Below are 13,255 nucleotides of genomic sequence, written 5' to 3'. Positions count from 1 at the left end.
TATCTACACCGCTATATGTAGAAACATGGAAATATCTACAGCGCGATCTGCATAAACATGGAAGTATCTACACCGCGGTCTGTATAAACATGGAAATATCTACACCGCTATCTGTAGAAACATGGAAATATCTACAGAGCTATCTCTATAAACATGGACATATCTACACCGCCATCTGTATAAACATGGAAATACCTACAAGTCATCTGTATAAGCATGGAAATATCTACACAGCCATCTGTGTAAACATGGAAATATCTACAGAGCCATCTGTATGTACATGGAAATATCTACACCGCTATCTGTATAAACATGGAAATAACTAGACCGCTATTTGCAGAAACAAGGAAATATCTACACCATGATCTGTATAAACATGGAAATATCTACACTGCTATTTGTATAAACAAGGAAATATCTACACCGCTATCTGTATAAACATGGAAATAACTACACTGCTATTTGCATAAACAAGGAAATATCTACACCGTGATCTGTATAAACATGGAAATATTTACACTGCTATTTGTATAAACAAGGAAATATCTACACCGCTATCTGTATAAACATGGAAATAACTACACCGCTATTTGCATAAACTAGGAAATATCTACACCGTGATCTGTATAAACATGGAAATATCTACAACGCCATCTCTATAAACATGGAAATATCTACACCCCTATCTGTATAAACATGGAAATATCCACACCGCTATCTCTATAAACCTGGAAATAACTACACCGCGATCAGTATAAACGTGGAAATATCTACACTGCTATCTCTATAAACATGGAAATATCTCCACTACTATCTCTATAAACATCGAAATATCTACACCGCCATCTGTATAAACCTGGAAATACTGACAAAGTTATCTGTATAAACATGGAAATATCTACACCGCCATCTGTAAAAACATGGAAATATCTACACAGCCATGTGTACATATGTGGAAATATCTACACCGCTCTCTATATAAACATGGAAATAACTACACCGCTATCTGCATATACATGGAAATATCTACACCGCCATCTACATATCCATAGAAATATCTGCGCCGCCATCTGTATAAACATGGAAATATCTACACGGTCATTTGTGTACAGATAGAAATATCAACACCACCATCTGTACAAACATGGAAATATCTGCACCGCTATCTGTATAAACATGGAAATATCTACACCGTGGTCTCTAAAAACATGGAAATATCTACACCGCTGTCTGTATAAACATGGAAATATATACACCGCTATCTCTATAAACATGGAAATATCTACACCTTGATCTGTATAAACATGGAAATATTTACAACGATATCTGTATGAACATGGAAATATCTACACCGCTATCTGTATAAACATGGTAATATCTACACCACCATCTATATAAACATGGAAATATCTACACCGCCATCTGTATAAACATGGAAATATCTACAATGCCATCTGTAGAAAGGTGGAAATATCTACACCGCTATCTGTGTAAACATGGAAATATCTACACCAACATCTGTACAAACATGGAAATATCTACACCGCTATCCGTATAAACATGGAAATACCTACACCGCTATCTGTATAAACTTGGAAATATCTACACCGCTATCTGTATAAACATGGTAATATCTACACCACCATCTGTATAAACATGGAAATATCTACAACGCCATCTCTATAAACATGGAAATATCTACAGCCCTATCTGTATAAACATGGAAATATCCACACCGCTATCTCTATAAACATGGAAATAACTCCACCGCGATCAGTATAAACGTGGAAATATCTACACCGCTATCTGTATAAACATGGAAATATCTACACTGCGATCTGCATAAACATGGAAATATCTACACCGCGATCTGTATAAACGTGGAAATATCTACACCGCTATCTGTAGAACCATGGAAATATCTACACAGCTATCTCTATAAACATGGACATATCTACACCGCCATCTATATAAACATGGAAATACCTACAAGTCATCTGTATAAACATGGAAATATCTACACAGCCATCTGTGTAAACATGGAAATATCTACACAGCCATCTGTATATACATAGAAATATCTACACCGCTATCTGTATAAACATGGAAATGACTACACCGCTATTTGTAGAAACAAGGAAATATCTACACTGTGATCTGTATAAACATGGAAATATCTCCAATACTATCTCCATAAACATCGAAATATCTACACCGCCATCTGTATAAACCTGGAAATACTGACAAAGTTATCTGTATAAACATGGAAATATCTACACCGCCATCTGTATAAACATGGAAATATCTACACAGCCATGTGTACATATGTGGAAATATCTACACCGCTCTCTATATAAACATGGAAATAACTACACCGCTATCTGTATATACATGGAAATATCTACACCGCCATCTACATATCCATAGAAATATCTGCGCCGCCATCTGTATAAACATGGAAATATCTACACGGTCATCTGTGTATACATGGAAACATCAACACCGCCATCTGTACAAACACGGAAATATCTGCACCGCTATCTGTATAAACATGGAAATATCTACACCGCGGTCTGTATAAACATGGAAATATCTAAACCGCTATCTGTATAAACATGGAAATATTTACAACGATATCTGTATGAACGTGGAAATATCTACACCGCCATCTCTATAAACATGGAAATATCTACACCGCCATCTGTATAAACATGGAAATATCTACAATGCCATCTGTAGAAATATGGAAATATCTACACCGCAATCTGTGTAAACATGGAAATATCTACACCAATATCTGTAAAAACATGGAAATATCTACACCGCTATCTGTATAAACATGGAAATATCTACACCGCGATCTGCATAAACATGGAAATATCTACACTGCGACCTGTATAAACATGGAAATATCTACACCGCTATCTATAGATACATGGAAATATCTACACCGCGATCTGTATAAACATGGAAATATCTACACCGTGATCTGTATAAACATGGAAATATCTACACCGCTATCTGTAGAAACATGGAAATATCTACACAGCTATCTCTATAAACATGGAAATATCTACACCGCCATCTGTATAAACATGGAAATACCTACAAGTCATCTGTATAAACATGGAAATATCTACACAGCCATCTGTATAAACATGGAAATATCTACACAGCCATCTGTATATACATGGAAATATCTAGACCGCTATCTGTATAAACATGGAAATAACTACACCGCTATTTGCATAAACAAGGAAACATCTACACCGTGATCTGTATAAACATGGAAATATCTACAACGCCATCTCTCTAAACATGGAAATATCTACACCCGTATCTGTATAAACATGGAAATATCCACACCGCTATCTCTAAAAACATGAAAATAACTACACCGTGATCAGTACAAACGTGGAAATATCTACACCGCTATCTCAATAAACATGGAAATATCTCCACTGCTATCTCTATAAACATCGAAATATCTACATCGCCATCTGTATAAACATGGAAATACCTACAAGTCAACTGTATAAACATGGAAATATCTACACCGCCATCTGTATAAACATGGAAATATTTACAACGATATCTGTATGAACATGGAAATATCTACACCGCCATCTCTATAAACATGGAAATATCTACACCGCCATCTGTATAAACATGGAAATATCTACACCGCTATCTGTATAAACCTGGAAATATCTACACCGCTATCTGTATAAACATGGTAATATCTACACCACCATCTATATAAACATGGAAATATCTACACCGCCATCTGAATAAACATGGAAATATCTACAATGCCATCAGTAGAAAGATGGAAATATCTACACCTCAATCAGTGTAAACATGGAAATATCTACACCAATATCTGTAAAAACATGGAAATATCTACACCGCTATCTGTATAAACATGGAAATATCCACACCGCTATCTCTAAAAACATGGAAATAACTACACGGTGATCAGTATAAACGTGGAAATATCTACACCGCTATCTGTAGAAACATGGAAATATCTGCACCGCGATCTGCATAAACATGGAAATATCTACACCGCGATCTGTATAAACATGGAAATCCTTACAAAGTTATCTGTATAAACATGGAAATATCTACACCGCCATCTGAATAAACATGGAAATATCTACACAGCCATCTCTATAAACATGGAAATATCTACACAGCCATCTGAATAAACATGGAAATATCTACACAGCCCTCTGTATAAACATGGAAATATCTACATAGCCATCTATATATACATGGAAATATCTACACCGCTATCTGTATAAACATGGAAATAACTACACCGCTATTTGTATAAACAAGGAAATATCTACACCGTGATCTGTATAAACATGGAAATATCTACACTGCTATTTGTATAAACAAGGAAATATCTACACCGCTATCTATATGAACATGGAAATAACTACACCGCTATTTGCATAAACAAGGAAATATCTACACCGTGATCTGCATAAACATGGAAATATCTACAACGCCATCTCTATAAACATGGAAATATCTACACCCCTTTCTGTATAAACATGGAAATATACACACAGCTATCTCTGTAAACATGGAAATAACTACACCGCGATCAGTATAAACGTGGAAATATCTACACCGCTATCTCTATAAACATGGAAATATCTCCAATGCTATCTCTATAAACATCGAAATATCTACACCGCCATCTGTATAAACATGGAAATACTTACAAAGTTATCAGTATAAACATGGAAATATCTACACCGCCATCTGTATAAACATGGAAATATCTAGACAGCCATGTGTACATACATGGAAATATCTACACCGCTCTCTATATAAACATGGAAATAACTACACCGCTATCTGTATATACATGGAAATATCTACACCGCCATCTAAATATCCATAAAAATATCTGCGCCGCCATCTGTATAAACATGGAAATATCTACACGGTCATCTGTGTATAGATGGAAATATCAACACCGCCATCTGTACAAACATGGAAATATCTGCACCGCTATCTGTATAAACATGGAAATATCTACACCGAGGTCTGTATAAACATGGAAATATCTACACCGCTATCTGTATAAACGTGGAAATATATACACCGCTATCTCTATAAACATGGAAATATCTACACCGTGATCTGTATAAACATGGAAATATTTACACCGATATCTGTATAAACATGGAAATATCTACACCGCCATCTCTATAAACATGGAAATATCTACACCGCCATCTGTATAAACATGGAAATATCTACACCGCTATCTGTATAAACCTGGAACTATCTACACCGCTATCTGTATAAACATGGTAATATCTACACCACCATCTAAATAAACATGGAAATATCTACACCGCCATCTGTATAAACATGGAACTATCTACAATGCCATCTGTAGAAAGATGGAAATATCTACACCGCAATCTGTGTAAACATGGAAATATCTACACCAATGTCTGTAAAAACATGGAAATATCTACACCGCTATCTGTATAAACATGGAAATATCTACACCGCAATCTGCATAAACATGGAAATATCTACTCTGCGATCTGTATAAACATGGAAATATCTACACCACTATCTGTAGATACATGGAAATATCTACACCGCGATCTGCATAAACATGGAAATATCTACACCGTGATCTGTACAAACATGTAAATATCTACACGGCGATCTGTATAAACATGTTAATATCTACACCGCTATCTGTAGAAACATGGAAATATCTACACAGCTATCTCTATAAACATGGAAATATCTACACCGCCATCTCTATAAACATGGAAATACCTATAAGTCATCTGTATAAACATGGAAATATCTACACAGCCATCTGTATAAACATGGAAATATCTACACAGCCATCTGTATATACATGGAAATATCTACACCGCTACCTGTATAAACATGGAAAAAACAACACCGCTATTTGTATAACCAAGGAAATATCTACACCGCTATCTGTATAAACATGGAAATATCCACACCGATATCTCTATAAACATGGAAATAACTACACCGCGATCAGTATAAACGGGGAAAAATCTACACCGCTATCTGTAGAAACATGGAAATATCTAAACCGCGATCTGCATAAAGATGGAAATATCTACACCGCGATCTGTATAAACATGGAAATAACTACACTGCTATCTGTAGAAACATGGAAATATCTACACAGCTATCTCTATAAACATGGAAATATCTACACCGTGGTCTGTATAAACATGGAAATATCTACACCGCTATCTGTATAAACATGAAAATATGTACACCGCTATCTCTATCAACATGGAAATATCTACACCGCGATCTGTATAAACATGGAAATATTTACACCGATATGTGTATAAACATGGAAATATCTACACCGCCATCTCTATAAACATGGAGATATCTACACCGCCATCTGTATAAACATGGAAATATCTGCACTGCCATCTGTAGAAAGATGGAAATATCTACACCGCTATCTCTATAAATGTGGAAATATCTACACCGCCATCTCCATAAACATGAAAATATCTACACTGCCATCTCCATAAAGATGGAAGTATCTACTCCGCCATGTGTATAAACACGGAAATATCTACATCACCATCTGTGTAAACATGGAAATATCTACACCGTTATCTGCATAAACATGGAAATAACTACACCGCCATCTGCATGTCCATGGAAATAACTACGCCGCCATCTGTATAAACATGGAAATATCTACACGGCCATCTGTGTATAGATGGAAATATCAACACCGCCATCTGTACAAATATGGAAATATCTACACCGCTATCTCTATAAACATAGAAATATCTGCACTGCCATCTTTAAAAACATGGAAATACCTATACAGTCATCTGTATAAACATGGAAATATCTACAATTCCATCTGTATACACATGGAAATATCTACACAGCCATCTGAATAAACATGGAAATATCTACACTGCTATCTCTATAAGCATGAAAATATCTACACCGCCATCTCTATAAACATGAAAATATCTACACTGCCATCTCCATAAACATGGAATTAACTACTCCGCCATCTGTATAAACATGGAAACATTTACACCGCCATCTGTGTGAATAAGTAAATATCTACAATGCCATCGGTATAAAGATATAAATATCTGCACCGCGAGCTGTATAAACATGGAAATATCTACTTCGCTATCTGGATAAACGTGGAAATACCAATGCCGCTATCGGTATAAACATGGAAATATCTTCAACGCCATCTATATAAACATGAAAATATCTACAACGCTATGTCTATAAACATGGAAATACCTTCACGGCTACCTCTATAAACATGGAAATATCCACACTGCCATCTGCATATCCATGGAAATGTCTACAACGCCATCTGTATAAAGATGGAAATATCTACACTGCAATCTGTGTACAGATGGAAATATAAACACCGACATGTGTACAAAAATGGAAATATCTACACCTCTATCTATATAAACATAGAAATACCTACACTGCAGTCTGTATAAACATGGAAATTTCTACACCGGTATCTGTATGAACATGGAAATATATACACCACGATCTGTATAAACATGGAAATATTAACACTGCTATCTGTATAAACCTGGAAATATATACACTGCTATCTCCATAAATATGGAAATATCTACACCGCCATCTGTATAAACATGGAAATAAGTACACAGTCATGTGTAGGAACATGGACATATCTACACCACCGTTTGTATAAAGATGGAAATATCTACAACGTTATCTTTATAAACATGGAAATATGTACAGCATTCTCTGAATAAAGGTGGAAATATCTACACCGCTATCTGTAAAAACATGGAAATATCTACACCACTATCTGTATAAATATGGAAATATTTACACCGATATCTCAATAAACATGGAAATATCTACACCGCTACCTCTATTAACATGGAAATATCTACACTGCCATCTGTATTAACATGGAAATATCTACACAGTCATCTGTATAAACCTGGAAATATCTACACTGTCGTCTATATAAACACGGAAATATCTACACAGCTATGTGTATTAACGTGGAAATATCTCCATTGCTATCTGTATAAACATGGACATATCTCCACCGCAATATGTATAAACATGAAAATATCTACACCGCTATCCCTATAAACATGGAAATACCTACAATGCCATCTGTACAAACATGGAAATATCTACACAGTTATCTGTAGAAACATGGAAATATCTACACCAGTGTCTCTATAAAGATGGAAATAACTACACCGCTATCTCTATAAACATGGAAATATCTACACCGCTATCTCCGTCAACATGGAAATATATACACTGCCATCTCTTTAAACATAGAGATATTTATAACGCAATTTACATAAACAAGGAAATATCTACACTGTCTTCTATATAAACATGGAAATATCTACACCGCCATCTCTATAAACATGGAAATATCTACACTGCCATTTGTAGAAAGATGGTAATATCTACACCGCCATCTGTATAAAAGTGGAAATATCTACACCTCTATCTGTATAAACATGGAAATATCTACACTGAAATTTGTATAAACAAGGATATATCTACACCGCTATCTGTATTAATATGAAATATCTAAACCGCTATCTCTATAAAAATGGAAATATCTACACTGCTATCTGTAAAAACATGGAAATACCCTCACTGCTATTTCTATGAACATGGATATAACTACACCGCTCTCTAAATAAACATGGAAATATCTACACCGTCATCTCTATAAACATGGAAGTATCTACACCGCCATCTGTATAAACATGGAAATATCTACACCGGTCTCTGTATAAACATGGAAATATCTACACTGCTATCTGTATAAACATGCAAATATCTACACCGCGATATGTATAAACATGGAAATATCTACACCGCGTTCTGTATAAACATGGAAATGTCTTCACCACGATCTGTATAAACATGGAAATATCTACACCGCTATCTGTATATACAAGGTAATATCTACACCACCATCTATATAAACATGGAAATATCTACACCGCCATCTGTATAAACATGGAAATATCTACAACGCCATTTGTAGAAAGATGGGTATATCTTCACCGCAATCTATGTAAACATGGAAATATCTACAAAAAATATCTGTAAAAACATGGAAATATCTACACCGCTATCTGTATAAACATAGAAATATCTAAACTGCCATCTGTGGAAAGATGGAAATATCTACACCACGATCTGCATAAATATGAAAATATCTACACCGCTATCTGTGTAAAGATGGAAATATCTACACCGCAATCTGTGCAAAGATTGAAGTATCTACACCGCTATCTCTGTAAACATGGAAGTATCTACGCCACTATCTGTATAAACATGGAAATATCTACATCGCTATCTGTATAAACATGGATATATCTACACCGTCACCTGTATAAACATGGAAATATCTACACCGCTATCTGTATAAATTTGGAAATATCTACACCGCCATTTGTGTAAACATACAAATATCTACAGAGGCATCTGTATACACATGGAAATATCTACACAGCCATCTGTATAAACATGGTTGTATCTCCACAACTATCTCTATAAACAAGGAAATACCAACAGCGCTATCTCTATAAACATGGAAATATCTACACCGTTATCTGTATAAACATGGAAATATCTACACCGCCATCTCTATGAACATGGAAATATCTACACCGCCATCTTCATGAACATGGAAATATCTACACCGCTATCAGTATAAACATGGAAACATCTACACTGTCATGTGCATAAACATGGAAATATCTACACCACCATCTGTATAAACATGGAAATATCTACACGGAAAGCTGTATAAACATGGAAATATCTAGACAGTAATCTATATAAACATGGAAATATCTATACCGCTATCTGTATAAACATGTAAATACCCACACCGCTATCTGTATAAACATGGAAATAGGCACACCGCTATCTGTATAAACATGGAAATATCTGCTCCGCTATCTTTATAAACATGGAAATATCTGCAACTCTATCTGTGTAAACATCGAAATATCTACACGGCTATTTGTGTAATCATGGAAATATCTGCACCGCTATCTGTATAAAGATGGAAATATCTACACCACTATCTGTAAAACGTGGAAATATCTACACCGCTCTCTGTATAAACCTGGAAATATCAACTCCGATATATCTATAAACAAGGAAATATCTACACCGCCATCTGTATAAACATGGAAATACCTACATCGCTATCTGTATAAATATGGAAATATCCACACCGCTATCTGTAGAAACATTGACATATCTACACCGCCATCTGTATAAACATGGAAACACCCACACCTCTATCTGTAGAAATATGGAAATATCTACACCGCTATCTCTGTGAACATGGAAATACCAACAACACTTTCTCTATAAACATGGAAATATCTACATCGCAATCTCTATAAACATGGAATTATCTACACCGCCATCTGTATAAACATGAGAATATCTACACCGCCATCTTCAGAAACATGGCTGTATCTACACCGCCATCTGTATAAAAATGGAAATATCTACACCACTGTCTCTAAAAACATGGAAATATCTACACCGCTATCTCTATAAACGTGGGAACATCTACACCGCTAACTCCATAAACCTGGAAATATCTACACCGCTATAAGTATAAATGTGGAAATATCTACACCGCTATCTGTATAAACATGGAAATATCTACACCGCGATCTCTATAAACATTGAAATACTTACACCGCTATCTGTATAAACATGGAAATATTTAAAAAGCTATCTCTATAAACATGGAAATATCTACAGCGCTATCTCTATAAACATGGAAATATCTACACCACTATCTGTAAAACATGGAAATATCTACACCGCTGTCTGTATAAACATGGAAATATATACACGGCTATCTGTTTAAACATGGAAATATCTACAACAGTGACTGTATAAACATGGAAATATCTACACCGCTATATGTATAAACATGGAAATATCTACACCGCTGTCTCTATAAACATGGAAATATCTTCACCGCTATCAGTAGAAACATGGAAATATCTACACCACTGTCTCTATAAACCTGGAAATATCTACACCGTTATCTGTATTAACGTGGAAATACCTACACCGCTATCTGTATAGACGTGGAAATATCTACATCGCTATCTCTACAAACGTGGAAATATCTACACCGCTATCTGTATAAACCTGGAAATATCTACACCGGTATGTGTATAAACGTGGAAATATCTGCACCGCTATGTGTATAAACCTGGAAATTTCTACACTGCAATCTGTATAAAAGTGGAAATATCTTCACCGCTATCTATATAAACGTGGAAATACCTAAACCGCTATCTCTATAAACGGGGAAATATCTACACCGCTATCTGAATAAACGAGGGAATATCTACACCGCTATCCCTATAAACTTGTAAACATTTACACGGCTATCTGTATAAACATGGAAATATTTACACCGCTATCTCTAAAAACATGGAAATACCTACACCGCTATGTCTATAAACATGAAAATATTTACACCGCAATCTGTATAATCATGGAAATATTTACACCGCTATCTGTAAAAACTTGGAAATATTTACACCGCTCTGTCTATAAAAATGGAAATATCTACACCGCTATCTCCATAAACATGAAAATATCTATACTGTTGTTTGTATGAACATGAAAATATCGACACCGCTATCTCTATAAACAAAGAAATATCTACACTGCTATCTCTTTAAACATGGAAATTTCTACACCGCTATCTGTATAAACATGGAAATATCTACACCGCTATCTGTATAAACATGGAAATATCTACACAGAAAGCTGTATAAACATGGAAATATCTAGACAGTCATCACTATAAACATGGAAATATCTATACCGCTATCTGTATAAACATTTAAATTCCCACACCGCTATCTGTATAAACATGGATATACCCACATTGCTATCTGTATAAAGATGGAAATATCTGCAACGCTATCTTTATAAACATGGAAATATCTGCAACTCTATCTGTGTAAACATAGAAATATCTACACGGCTATTTGTGTAAACATGGAAATATCTGCACCGCTATCTGTATAAAGATGGAAATATCTACACCACTATCTGTAAAACGTGGAAATATCTACACCGCTCTATCTATAAACCTGGAAATATCTACACCGATATCTGTATAAACATGGAAATACCTACATCGCTATCTGTATAAACAAGGAAATATCTACACCGCCATCTGTATAAACATGGAAATACCTACACCGCTTTCTGCATAAATATGGAAATATCCACACCGTTATCTCTATAAACATGGAAATACCTACACCGCTTTCTCTATAAACATGGAAATATCTACACTGCAGTCTCTATATACATGGAAATATCTACAGCGCCATCTCTATAAACATGGAAATATCTACACCCTATCTGTAAAAACGTGGACATATCTACACCGCTATTTCTATAAACATGGAAATATCTCCACTGCTATCTCTATAAACATTGAAATATCTACACCGCCATCTGTATAAACATGGAAATACTTACAAAGTTATCTGAATATTCATGGAAATATGTACACCGCCATCTGTATAAACATGGAAATATCTACACAGCCATGTGTACATAAATGGAAATATCTACACCGCTCTCTATATAAACATGGAAATAACTACACCGCTATCTGTAAATACATGGAAATATCTACAACACTATCTGTGTCATCATGGAAATATCTACACAGCTGTCTCTATAAACATGAAAATATCTACACTGCCATCTCCATAAAGATGGAAGTATCTACTCCGCCATGTGTATAAACACGGAAATATCTACACCACCATCTGTGTAAACATGGAAATATCTACACCACTATCTGTATAAACATGGAAATATCTACACCGCCATCTGCATGTCCATTGAAATATCTACGCCGCCATATCTATAAACACGGAAATATCTACACAGCCATCTGTATATAGATGGAAATATCAACACCGCCATCTGTACAAACATGGAAATATCTACACCGCTATCTCTACAAACATGCAAACATCTGCACTACCATCTGTAAAAACATGGAAATACCTATACAGTCATCTGTGTAAACATGGAAATATCTACACCACCATCTGTATAAACATGGAAATATCTACAATGCCATCTGTATACACATGGAAATACCTACACGGCAATC

Source organism: Pan troglodytes, chromosome 21 (genome assembly GCF_028858775.2).
Source record: "Pan troglodytes isolate AG18354 chromosome 21, NHGRI_mPanTro3-v2.0_pri, whole genome shotgun sequence".
NCBI lineage: Eukaryota > Metazoa > Chordata > Mammalia > Primates > Hominidae > Pan > Pan troglodytes.
Note: the sequence above shows the minus strand (reverse complement) of the source record.